A 13106-nucleotide genomic window follows, 5' to 3' on the forward strand; every position below is an offset into this window, starting at 1 on the left:
CCCATTGATGTTTTGGCAGATCTGGCCAACCGATAACCCTTGGCAGAGTATGAAAATGGAACTTGTAGCCTCTTAAAATCACGTCCAATACCCATTTGTCCTGGGTAACATGAGCCCAATTCCTGTAAAAAAGAAAAAGCTTTCCTCCGAGAGGGGCATCCAGGTAAGGCGGTCCTGAAGCCCAACCGAGAGAGTCATTGAGTCTGCTTCCTTTGAGATTGGGATCTGTCTTCTCCCCTTCTAGGTGAAGAAGCAGTCCATTGTCTGGATCTGTAAGAGGCCTGAGCCTGACCACAACCCCTGGAGCGTCTATATCTTCCCCTTTGAGGCCTGTCAGATGTGGGAAAGGACCAATTTTTGGAGGGCCAATTCCTGGAAAATCTAGGAGGCTGAACTTGTAAGAAATCTTTCACAGTCTGCATAGATTTTGCCTTTTCTTCCATCTTTTTAATAACCTCTTCAGCCTTGGATCCAAATAAAACATCATGCTGAACAGGGGCATCTAAAAGTTTAGCCTTAACCTGTTCCGGCAAACTTTGTTCTCGAAGCCAGGCATGTCTCCTAATAACAGTACCAGAGGCTGCGGCCCTGCAAGAAGCTTCCAAAGCATCAAAACCACAATGCAAACTATGCTTGTTCACTTGTTCAGTTGCATGCAATACATCCTGCAATTCCTTATCCTCTGCACATGCTGGAGAGGTAGCAAGCTTTTGCTTCAAAACAGACAAAAGAAATTGCTGATACTTAAACATATGAAACTGGCAATTTAAAGCCCTAATAGCAAGGGTAGCAGAAGTATATACCTTTTTACCCCACCTGTCTAAGGCACGAAAATCCTTCTCGGAGGGAATAGGATTTTTGGAAGAAGCAACCTTAGCAGCCTTAGAACCCTGAGAAATAGTTTCAGGATCCGCAGAAGGGTTCTTGAATAAGAATAAATGAGAATCAGGGACCCTGTAAAATCTATCAGGCTTAGAAGGAGCAGGGGGCATGGAATCAGGACTCAGATTAGCCTCAGAAAAAGCATCATCCACAATATCAAGAACAGGAGGAATATCTAAAGGCCTGTGTTGAGGAAGAAGAAGGAATTCCCTAAGCCTCTTCTTGGAAGCAGAATAATCCTGACCTTCCTAATGAAAATGCTCCCTCATCTCATGTAAGGTCTCCCCAAAAGAGAAATCCTCAGGCGGAGAACCAGAGGGAAGGGAATCCTCTGCATCCGAATCCTCATAAGGAGGAAAGGAATATTCCTGATCAGAGGAAGAAACAGAAGATACAGAAGCCTAGTCAGAGGAATCCAAAGGAACATCCTGTCGAGGCCTTTTCTCTGGAGGGGGGTGAGAACCCCTAATCATTGTAAGCAAATCTTCAGCCATCCTTAGCAATTGCTTCTGTGTCTTGGGAGTAGCTTCAGAAGTAGCTGGAGCAGAAACTTTAGGTTTAACTGGAGTCTTGGACTTTGCCTTTGTCTTTGAAATGGTGATGTGAGTAGGCCTGAATACCCCCTCAGAAGCCGGTACCTGCACAGCGGTTCCGGACCCATCTAAGGGAGCGACGTCCGAAGGTCCTGCAGCAGATAAAACAATAGGCTTGATGGCTCCCCATGGGAGTCCGTATCGGCCATCGGTTCAGAAGTGGCGGACGACAGGGGCTGCAAAAGCGCCTCACTGACAACAGCCGAACCGGACGCTGGCTCCAGCTGCGACGAATCCTGTTTGGACCTCGGAGGCCTGTCCTCGTCTTTGCGCTTCTTTTGAATTCCAGTAGAATCCGATGACATTCTATAATTGAAGCGTCTGCCAAAGTAATTTAAAGCCCAGTCGTACCGACGCTTAATACTGCGAGAATTGAACCTGGCACAGAACCGACAACAATAAATGTCATGGTCAGGATCTAAGCAAGGTAGACAGTAAGAGTGGAAATCTTTATGAGGTACCCGTTTTCCACACGCTATACAATTATTAACTTTTTCTGACATCGGAGGAACAAGAAAAAGATTCCCCAACGGGGTACTTAGCTTTGAGAAGAGAAGTAAGAACTTCGGACCGACAGCAATCAAATGCTTAGATCGAAAATCGCCAACCAACGACTTGCGAACTGCTTTCCACCGCATGGCAAGAAAGACTGGAGAAGATGGCGTCGGCTGAGGGCTATGTACCAGAGCGTACTGACGTCAGGGTACTAGCTTGTACAGCCAACGCCGGACCCAGACTTTGTGATTCTGGCCGACCTCGGGCTGCCTGCCGGCAGGATCACCCTACAGTTATGACTGCAACAGTGAAACACGATGAACATCAGTGGTGTAGCCAGTACCTCTGTATAGGACAGAAACATGGGCAGTGAAGGCAGCGGTGTTGAGGAAGTCCGAGGTGATGAAGACAAAGTGCCAGAGATGGATGGCAGGATGCACACTGTGGAATAGATGGAGAGGACTTCAGAACACAAGCCCAAAGAGAACAAGTTATGATTTGGGCACGTGCAGGAAAGAAAGAGACAATCTGGTGACAATATTTTGAGACAGACTGGAAGAAGGCAAAAGAAAATGAGGATGTTCATCAGAGATGGATGTATTGTGAGAGAGAAGACCTGTGAGAGTCAGGCATGACTGTCAAAGTTTGGAGAATGACACTGAAATCAAGAAAGAGGCAACAGTTGACTCAAAACCCAGACCCCATGAAGAAAAATGGGGGGGGGGGGGTGAAAAAATGAATTTCTGGTATCTTTAGTATTAAAAGATGCATATCATATTCCTAGATCCATATTTCAGAGGTATCCAGGGTTTTTCTATAACTGAATCACATTACCAGTTTCTCTGGATTACCCTTTTGTTTATAGACTGTTGTAGGGGCATTTGCAAAGTGTCTATGTCCTGTGTTAGCCTACTGCAAACTACAAGGTGTTCAAAATTTTCATTAGATTATTTACCTTTCTCTGCAGATTTTTCATGGTGCAAGGAATATACAGCTTGGGTCAGGGACCACCTACACAGGATGGGATCTCAGGAGTATACAGACGGCCAGTCTCTCTCTCAAAATTCTTTTCCTGGGATGTTTCTGGAACACTAACAGTTCAAAAGAGCTTTTGTTCCACAGGAGAGTCTATCTAGATCTATTCCTGCATTTTCCATTTTTCCTACCGTTTCAATTAGAGAATTCCTAAGGATTCTACGGTCTTGTGGCATCTTTGATTTTCATGATACCCTTCATTACATTCCATATTATAATCTATTGGTACCAATAATCTATATGGTTCCCAACATTTATATACCCTGACATTCCAGTGTCTGGTGCTTAGGGTTTATGGCGACACCATATTTTTCAAAATCCAGGTCTCCCATTCCCTCTCTCATTTCCAGCACAGTCACTACAGGCATCTCAGACTTTGGGGAACAGTGCATTTGGGAATAAAAGTCCAAGGCCTATGGAACACAAAAACGACAAACCAAAATCACAGAAAATAAGATAATGGCACTTTATAAAATGTTCTCAATTCTTTCATTCCTTTTTGCTCTCTGGGACTTTTATAGCAGCGTCAGTGATATAATCAGGTGGCACACACACCTTTGGTGCAGAAGGATGTGGATTCTACTCCACCACCAGGTACATCAGTTACTGACACTACAGTGCAACATAAGCGGGTGCTGTACTTCAGTGTCATTCCTCGGATGAGTCATAGGTTCATAGGTTTGCACTAGGCTATCTGCCCTAGGGCATTTATAAGCCTAGCCAGAGTGTGTGTGGCTTTCACCACCCCTTAGGATGAGAATACTACTCCCATTTAGGGTTTAGTTTGCTATGCCTCTGTCTAGTAGTGACACAGAGATGACCCCCCGGGGTAAACCTACGATCTCCCATCCACTTGTCAAGATTTCTCTTGAATAGAGTTAGTGAGGGGCTCTGCCTAACATGGATTGGGATTCTGTTCCAGAGTGTAGGGAGCCTCTGGGTTATGAATCTGTCCCTCCAGCACGTCCTATTTATTTCTGTGTTGAGGTTTAAGTCTCTTGCTCTCGTGGCTCTGATAGATTTGGATTTTCTGAGATGGAGCATGTCCATTAATGCCAGATTGGACATGGCCTTGTACGTCAGGCACAGGTCACATCTGAGTAGGCGGTATGCGACTGAATAGAGCTGGAGTTTTTTCAGTCGGGCAGCATATGACATATGTTTAAGACCCTTTATCCTCTTGGTGAGGAACTTTTGGGGTCTTTCCAACTGCTGCAGGTGTCGGGTAAGATACATCCCAAATGGGGCATTGTACTCTATCATTGGCCTGATAAGAGAAGAGTACAGGGGCACAATGACCTCTCTTGATCTAGATGTGAAACCCTTCATGATAAGGTGGGCAATATAGAAGGTCTTCCTAACCACTTTGGCAATGTGAGTGTCAAATGAGAGGTTACTGGTCAACCTGGGTCCCTAGGTCCCCGATTACCTCTTCCGTACTTAATGGATTACCACCTATGTGGTAATTTGTGGGTACCTTGTTTTTCCCAAAGGGCATGACTATACATTTTTTGGCGATCAGCTTAAGGCCATGGCTCTGGCACCAATTATCCATTTCTATGAGGCCTCTCTGAAGGATGTTTGTGTCCGCTGGAGTATCAATTATGGCACCCAGTTTGCAGTCATCTGCGAACTTTGTCAGCCACAATCCTCCTATGTTTGTCTGTACCTCGGAAAAATAAATGCCGAACAAGAGGGGTCCCAGGACTGAGCCCTGTGGGACACCGCTTGTGACTGGCTTGGAGTCTGACATAGCTCCAGCAACTCTGACCCTGTGGGTTCTGTCCTTGAGCCAGTTTGCAACCCATCTCGTGACATATGGGTTTACATTTAAGCTGGTGAGTTTGTCTATGATGCCCGAGTGGGGTATTGTGTCAAAGGCTTTTGCAAGGTCAAGGTAGGCTGTGTGAACTGCCTTACCCTCATCAATGGCCTTAGTGACAGTTTCAAAAAAGTCGACCAAGTTCAAAAGGCAGGATCTGCCCTTGACAAAGCCAAATTGGGTAGGATCCAATGTCTGTAGGTCCCCAATATCTTTGTTTATGAGTTCCATAATGATCCTCTCCATAGCTTTGCAGTCCAGGCTCGTCAAGCTTATGGGGCAGTAATTTCCAGGGTCCGTAGAAGCACCGCCTTTGCGAAGTGGGACCACTGTTGCCATACGCCACTCTTGGGTATGTATCCTGTAGTAAGGCTAAGATTAACAGCAGCCATATGTGTGGGTTTAGGTCCTCTTGGAGTTCATGTAGCACACAGCCCGGGACACCGTCCGGTCCCATTGATGCTGTGTTTTTAGCTTTAGAGAGGGCGGCTCTCACCTGGGCATCTGAGATGTTAGAGAGGCTACACTCTGCTGGGATAGTTATTTCTCCTTTTGGGGGGAGGGGGAGGAGAAATTTGCACTGAACCTGTCTGCCAGAATGTTGGCAATGTCAGTGGGTTCAGTGTATTTTGTGTCATTTTGGACTAACTCTGAGCATATCTGGGAGTTTCCACCCAGGTTTCTAACATAGCTAAAGAAGGCCTTGTGATTGTTTTTTTTTTTTTGTGTCTTTTGCGATTTTTCTCTCAAAGTTGGCCTTGGATGATTTTATGAGTGATCGTAGTTTTTTGCTAGTACTGATCAGAGATGCCTTCCCTTTTAGGGATTTTGCTCTGTCATGTAGTAGCTTCCTCCTTCTGTTGTAAAGTTTGTTTATGGCTGGGGTCCACCAGACCGGGTGCCTGCCTTTGGGGGAATGGGTCTTGGTTTTATTTGGGATTGCATGATCCATGCATTCTTGAAGGTGCCCATAGAAGGCATTTGTAAAGGATTCAGCAGTGTGGGTTGTGGTTTCCACTGGCCCAGGGACCTTGAAGGATACCACTTCAGTCTTAAGAAGTGTGAAGTTGGCTTTTGAGAAGTTCTTCACTGTGGTCTTTTGTGCAGGGGTGGGGGCAGGATGTGGATTTCCAGTGAGATTAATTTATGGTCTGATCTTACCAATGAGTGATATACTTCCAGTGTGGAGCATTTTGTCCCCATGTTTGTGATGATCAGGTCTAGTATATTGTCTCCTCTTGTGGGAATGGTGACTAGTTGTTCCATCGCATTTGAGTTTATGAATTCTAGGAACCTTTGGGCTAGGGTGTTTGGGCTTGAGTAATGTTCCCAGTCTATGTTTGAGTAGTTGAAGTCTCCCAATATGATGGTATTTGGAGAGACATTCATACTCTCCAGTGTCTTCAGGAAGGCTGTGTGGGGTTCTTGAGTTTGAGAGGGTGGTCTGTAGCATGCAGTTTTGCCTATGGTTAGTTGCACCTGGATGGTCTCCGATGCTTCGTGCATTGCCACTAACCTGGAGGTGTGGGCATCTTTGATGAATATGGATACTCCCCCTCCTTTTGTGGTTCGGTCCAAGTTTTGGGGCCGGAAAGCATGATATGAGGTAAAACCTGATAGTGCTGGGGTGCTCACAGGAGCCTTGAACCAGGTTTCAGTCACTGCACAGACATAGATGTTCTCCATACTGAGGAGGGCTTTGAGGGCGTGCATCTTGAGGTTTAGACTTCTGGCATTGAGCAGCATTACCCTTAGTTTTTTCCACTTGTGTTTTCTAGGGAGGTAGGTTTGTCATTTGAGCCTTGCCTAAAAAGGCACTATGGGGTGGCAAGAGCCTTGGCCAATATCCGAAGCCCAGGGTGACAGGTGCAAACCATCCCTTGTGAAGCAGCGTGGCTTGTCGAGCATGTCATCCCAAGCAGACAGACATTGGATCCCCTTAGAATGACACCAGTAATTAAGCCAATTGTTAAAGCTGATCATTTTGTCTTTGTACTGTGGCATCATTCTTGGTGAGGGTAAGATGCTGTTCAGGGTCAGGGTCATACCGGCCTGGGCTACATAATCAGAGAGCTCCTCTATGTCTCTTTTCATGTAGTCCAGGGAGGTACGTCTCAGGTCGTTCACACCGGCATGTACAATGTCAGAGTCATATTTGTACTTGCTGTGGTGTGACCTGAGTGCTTGTGTTATGTGGCAGATTCTAGCTCCTGACAGGCAGCTTACTGTGACCTTTTCCTTGTTCAGTCTGGTGAGCGGGACGTCAGTGTGTCTGACTATGGAGTCACCTATTGCAAGTGTGTCTGGCATGTTGTTTGGCCTTAAGGGCTGTGACTGTTTAGCACACTGATTTTGTGAACTATGTGTTGCATGTGCTATGTCTTGAGGTGGCGGTTGCTTGGGTGTCTGCTTTGGAGGCCTCTGTTGTTTTGGTAGATTTTTAATCAGCGCCTCCGAGTATGTTTTTGTGTGTTTATGTGTTTGGTTTGCAGTTGTGATAGTTCTATGGGAGACTGGGTTTGTGGTGTGCGTGGTTACCTTCTCCTCCTGACTGGTCTTGCCAGTACTGAATGGAGAGAGCTCAGCCTCCAGTTTGGCTATATAGTTCCATCTCTCGCATATATTTGTATTTGTTGGGAGGAGGAGAGGGTTGTCTGTGTACATGAAGCAATTGTAACATTGCCTCAAGATTCCCAGATTCACCAGCTGAACAGGAGTGGACGCCAGCAACTGACCCTTCGACATGCTAGAATAGTGAAAAAGATTGTTGTGTAACCGAGTCAGAAAGGATCTATAGGGAAATGGGTACTCAAGGGAATTTAGGTGAATGAAGTACTTTATTTTGTTTAAGAGTGCTTTACCTGTATAAAAAATGCTTTAGGAGCAAGTGCTGAGCTTTTCAGTTAGAGTATAGGCTGTTTAGATTGCAAGTAGAGCAGTTCTAAGGGAAAAATTGAAGAGTAGACTTTGCGCTAAAGCGTGCAAAAACGGGCTTTATAGCAGGGGGTTGAAAAGAGCCAGGAATTGACCCAAAATGGCCAATAAACTAGAAGTTGCTGGGCTGGAACCACTTCTCTAGGGACAAATAGGTTGCTCAGTGCTCCCCACTCCCACTGGTGAGCAAAGAAGCTTCCTCTTATCCAAATAAGGATATGGATAGCACAGGAACTAAGACAAAGCCCAGAGATCAGCAAAATCTGAAGACTGGACTATTCTAGTTCAGAAAAGCGGGAAAACAAGGATTTTTTTTTTTTTTTTTTTTTACAGAAACAGAAGAAAAAGATACAGTAGTAAACAGTAAATGCTATAAAACGGCTAGCGCACTTGAGTGTGTTAGCCTAGCTATTAAATTAAACAAAAATAACTTTTTAAAGTGCTAACAGTTTAAAAATCTACACAGGTACAGTAAAAACAATATGCAGAGCTGTTTTTTAGGCGAGATGCAGTAATTTAAGCGAAAGCCAGAAAAATACTTATAAATCCAGGAAAGTCACTCTTTCACTCTCTGCTGCTTGTAGAACTCTACAGGACACCACGAGGAGCTGTGCTGAGTCTTGTACAAGTGAAAAAGCGTGCAAAATGGGCTTTATAGCAGGGGGTTGAAAAGAGCCAGGAATTGACCCCAAATGGCCAATAAACTACAAGTTGCTGGGCTGGAACCAATCCTCTAGGGACAAATAGGTTGCTCAGTGCTCCCCACTCCCACTGGTGAACAAAGAAGCTTCCTCTCATCCAAATAAGGATATGGATAGCACAGGAACTAAGACAAAGCCCAGAGATCAGCAAAATCTGAAGACTGGACTATTCTAGTTCAGAAAAGCAGGAAAACAAGGATATTGTTTTGTTTTTTTTTTCTTTTTTTTTACAGAGACAGAAGAAAAAGATACAGTAGCAAACAGTAAATGCTATAAAATTAAACAATGTCCCCATCTACTTGAGTTGGTGGTAACTCGGGTATGGCACCTATTGAAAAGAGTAGGAGTCCTTTATTTATATACAAAAATAGCTCTTATTTACAAAATATTTACATATAGGTTCATAGGTGTGTACTACGCTAATGGCCCTGGAGCCTTTTCAAGCATAGCCCATAGGATTACCCTGAGATTGTGACACCCAAACTTAGTTCCCAGTGCCTCTGTTGAGTTAAGCCATTGGAGTTATCCCTGGGGTGAATTTTCTATTTCCCATCCACTCATCAAGATTTCTCTTGAAGGCCAGTGAGGTGCACTGGTTGACATGTATGAAAAGTCTATTCCAGAACATGGGCAGTCTCTGGGTTATGAACCTGTCCCTGCAGCAATTTTTGTTGATTGTGGTAATGAGGCTGAGGTCTCTGGAGCATGTGGTGCAGAGGGACTGGGATTTCTTTACATGTAGCATTTCTAACAGAGCTGGGTTAGACATCGCTTTGTAATTCAAGCAGAGATTGCCTCTAAGTAGACAATATGAGACAGAGAATAGTTGAATTTTTTTTGTCTCTCTCCATATAGGCCAAGTGTTTAAGGCCCAAGATCCTCTTTGTGAGGTACTTTTGTGGCCACTCCAGTTGCTGCATGTGTCTAGTGAGGTACATGCCAAATGCGGCATTGCACTCTGTCAATGGCCTAATGATGGAAGAGTAGAGGGAGACATTGACCTTTCTTCGTGGAAGCAAAACCCTTGGTAATGACATGTGTCACATATAAGGACTTTCTGACAACAGTGGCAATGTGGTGGTCAAGAGAGGTTGCTGTCAACCTGTGTTCCCATATCTCTCATAACTCCTTCTGTGTTTAGTGGACTACCATTGATGTGGTAATTCAAGGGAACTGGGTTTTTCCCAAGGGGGATGACGACATTTTTTGGCATTGAGCTTTAACGTCATGGTTCTGACACCAGTTGTTGGTCTCAGTGAGGCCTTTCTGAAGGATGGCAACATCATTTGGGGAGTTAATAATAGCTCCCAACTTGCAATCATATGTGAACTTTGTCAGCCAAAGTCTCTTCGTGTTGGCCTGGACTTCAGAGAAGTAGATACCAAACTGGAGAGAACCCAGGACCAAACCCTGTGGGACTCCACTCTTAACTGGTCTGCAGTCCAACTTGGAGTCAGCTTTCACACTGTGGGTTCCATCTGTGAGCCAGTTTGCAACCCACCTAGTGATATAGGGGTTGATGCCTAGCTTAGTGAGTTTTTCTACGATTCCCAAGTGGGGAATGGTATCAAACGCCTTGGCCAGATCAAGGTAGGCTGTATGAACCACCTTGCCTTTATCCACAGCTCTGGTGACTGACTCAAAGAAGTCAGCCAAGTTGAGCAGGCATGATCTACCCTTCACAAAATCAAACTGTGTAGGATCCAGAGTTTGGAGATTCCCTATATCCTTGTTTATTAGGTCCATGATGATGCATTCCATAGCTTTGCATATCAGACTCATCAGGCTAATGGGGCGATAGTTCCAAGGGTCTGTAGTCACCCCTCCTTTGTGGATAGGGATGACTGTAGCAGTGCACCATTTGGTAGGGACAAAGCCTGAGGTGAGGTGGTGATTGAACAGGGCACACAAGTGAGGTGCCAGTTCACTCTGTAGTTCATGTACAACACAGTCAGGGATATTGTCAGGTCCCATAGAACCATTCTTGGTCTTGGACAGTGCTTTTTTAACCTGTGCAGCAGTAATACTGGGTGCCTGGCAATCTACTGGTATTGTGATTGGTCCTTTAAGATGGGAGAGAAGGGTAAAGTTGGCACTGAATCTGTCAGCCAGTATATTGACAATATCTGTTGGCTCGGTATAGGAGGTACCAATGTGCAGTAGCTCAGAGCAAATCTGGGTATTGCCGTGGAGATTCTTTATATAACTATAGAAGGCCTTGTGGTTGTCTTTACTATATGATGCAATTAAGTTTTCATAGCTAGCTTTAGAGGATTTGATGAGGGATCTCAACTTTTTGTTGAGACTAACAAGGGAGTTTTTCCAGTCTTAGGACTTCACCTTATTCCGCAATAGTTTCTTCCTCTTGTTGAAGAGTTTGCTTATGGCAGGGGACCACCAAATTTGCTTCCTTTTTTGAAGGAGAGCATCTTGGTTCTATTGGGTATGGCATGATCAGTGCATCTGTAAGTGTTCGTACAGTGCATTGGTGTACGACTCTGCGGTCATGCAACTATTCTCCATTTGCATGGGTGCCATGGAGTTAGATGCCTCTGTTTTTTTAGGAGTCCAAAGTTAGATTTGGAGAAGTTTTTCATGGTGGTTACCTTTGTGGGAGGGGTTATGGATTTCCAAGGTGGTTAGTTTGTGATTGGATCTAACTAGGGAGGAGTTGACTATTAGTGTAGAGCAACGGTCGCCCATGTTAGTAATGACCATGTCAATGATGTTGCTACCTCTAGTGGGGGTAAGAAAAAGCTGGTCCAGGGCATTGGAATTAATGAACTTCAGGAAACATTGGGCACATGTATTGGTACACGAGTAGTTTTCTCAGTTAATGGAGGGGTAGTTGAATTCACCCAGTATGTGTGTGTTAGGTTGGACCCGAATATCTCCACAATGCTTAGGAACATGGAGTGAGTCTTCGGACATGGTTGAGGACCTATAGCAGGCTACAACCTTAAAATAAGCGTCTTACCCAATATTAGCTGCACTTGAAGTATCTCAGATGCATTATGTTGGGCTACCAATCTAGAGGGGTGCACATCCTTTATGATATGGAAACAAAACCACCTTTGGAGCTTCGGTCCAAGTTCTGGGGCCGAAAGGTGTGGAATGAGTTATAGCCTGGTAGCACAGGGGTGTTTTCTGCTGCCTTGAACCAGGTCTCTGTTACAGCACAAATGTCAATGTTCTCCATTTTAAGGAGTGCTTTGAGTGAGTGCATTTTGAGATTTAGACTTCTAGCATTGAGCAGCATGACTCTCATTCTGCATTTGCTTGTAGCTGTTTACGGTGGTAATTTGGTCTTTGGAACACTGCCTAAAAAGGCACTACAGGGGTGGCGAGAGCCTTGGCCAGTGTCTGGAAGCCCAACAGTGACAGATGCAGACCATCTCTGGCAAAGCATCGAGGTCTGTCAGTCAATCATGTCACCCCAGGCAGATAGATACTGGATCCCCTTAGAATGACAACAGAAACTTAGCCAATTGTTGAAATCAATCATTTTCTGCTTGTACTGGGGTATAATTCTGGGTGATGATAGGATGCTGCTTAGGGCTAGGGTCATACCCACCTAGGCTACATAATCGGAGAGCTCCTCCTCATGTAATCCAGTGAGGCAAGTCTCAGGTAATTCACACCCACAAGCACAATGACAGAGTCATATTTGTACCGGTTGTTGAGGGACCTGAGTGCATGCATTATGTGGTGGATCCTGGTGCCCGACAGGCAACCGACTGTTACTTTCTCCTTATTCAGCCTAGTGAGTGGGGCATCAGTGTGCCTGACTATCAAGTCACCTATGACTAGTATGTTTGGTATGATGTTTTGCCTTAGGGGCTTTGGTTGAGTGGCACACTGTTTAGGAGAGTTATGTTTCTCGTAATTAGTGGTGTGTTGTGGTGGTCAAGAGCGTTTCTGCCTTGGAGGACTCTGCTGTTTGGGTAGATTTTTATTGAGAGCCTCCACGAAGGTGGGTGTATGGTTTGTGTTTTTATGTGGAGGCAGTGCGGTTGTGTGTTTGGAGGGTTGTGTGTTCCATATGGTATGGTGCAAGTGTTGACCTTCTCCTCTTGACCATTTATTCCTGTCTTGGCTAGACAGTGCTCGACTTAGAATTTGAATATACAAGTGCATCTCTCACAAGTCTGAGTGTTGGGAGGTAAGAGGAGAGGGTTGTCAGTGTACAGGAGGCATTTGCTACATTGCCTCAGGACACCCAAGTGTATCAGGTTAATAGGAAAAGTACAGGGAACTGACCTTAAGGACATGCCTGGAGGGGTGGGCATTAATAAGTACTGGAGCAGTTTCCTTGTAGAACATTTAGTGCTAGTAGTGTGCTGCAATAATTGCTACAAGAAGTCTGGTAAAGTGCTAAACATATAAGATGGTAAAAGTGTAGAAGAGGAGAGAACTAGCAGATCCAAGGGAAAAATTGAAGAGCAGACTTTAGCTGACAAACAGTCCTGGATACAACAAATCTGTATCTGGACTAGACTAGTTACAGGAAAGGTGGGAAACAAGTGCAAATGCTGGCTTTTTAAACCAGAAAGTTCAAACAAATATTCAAATCTGTGTAGGAAATGAGTGTGTGTAAACAGTCATGCTAAATTTTCATAATTATTAGACCCCACTCCATCTTTT

This window comes from Protopterus annectens, chromosome 9.part0, assembly GCF_019279795.1.
Source record: "Protopterus annectens isolate FY-2018-M chromosome 9.part0, PAN1.0, whole genome shotgun sequence".
NCBI lineage: Eukaryota > Metazoa > Chordata > Ceratodontiformes > Protopteridae > Protopterus > Protopterus annectens.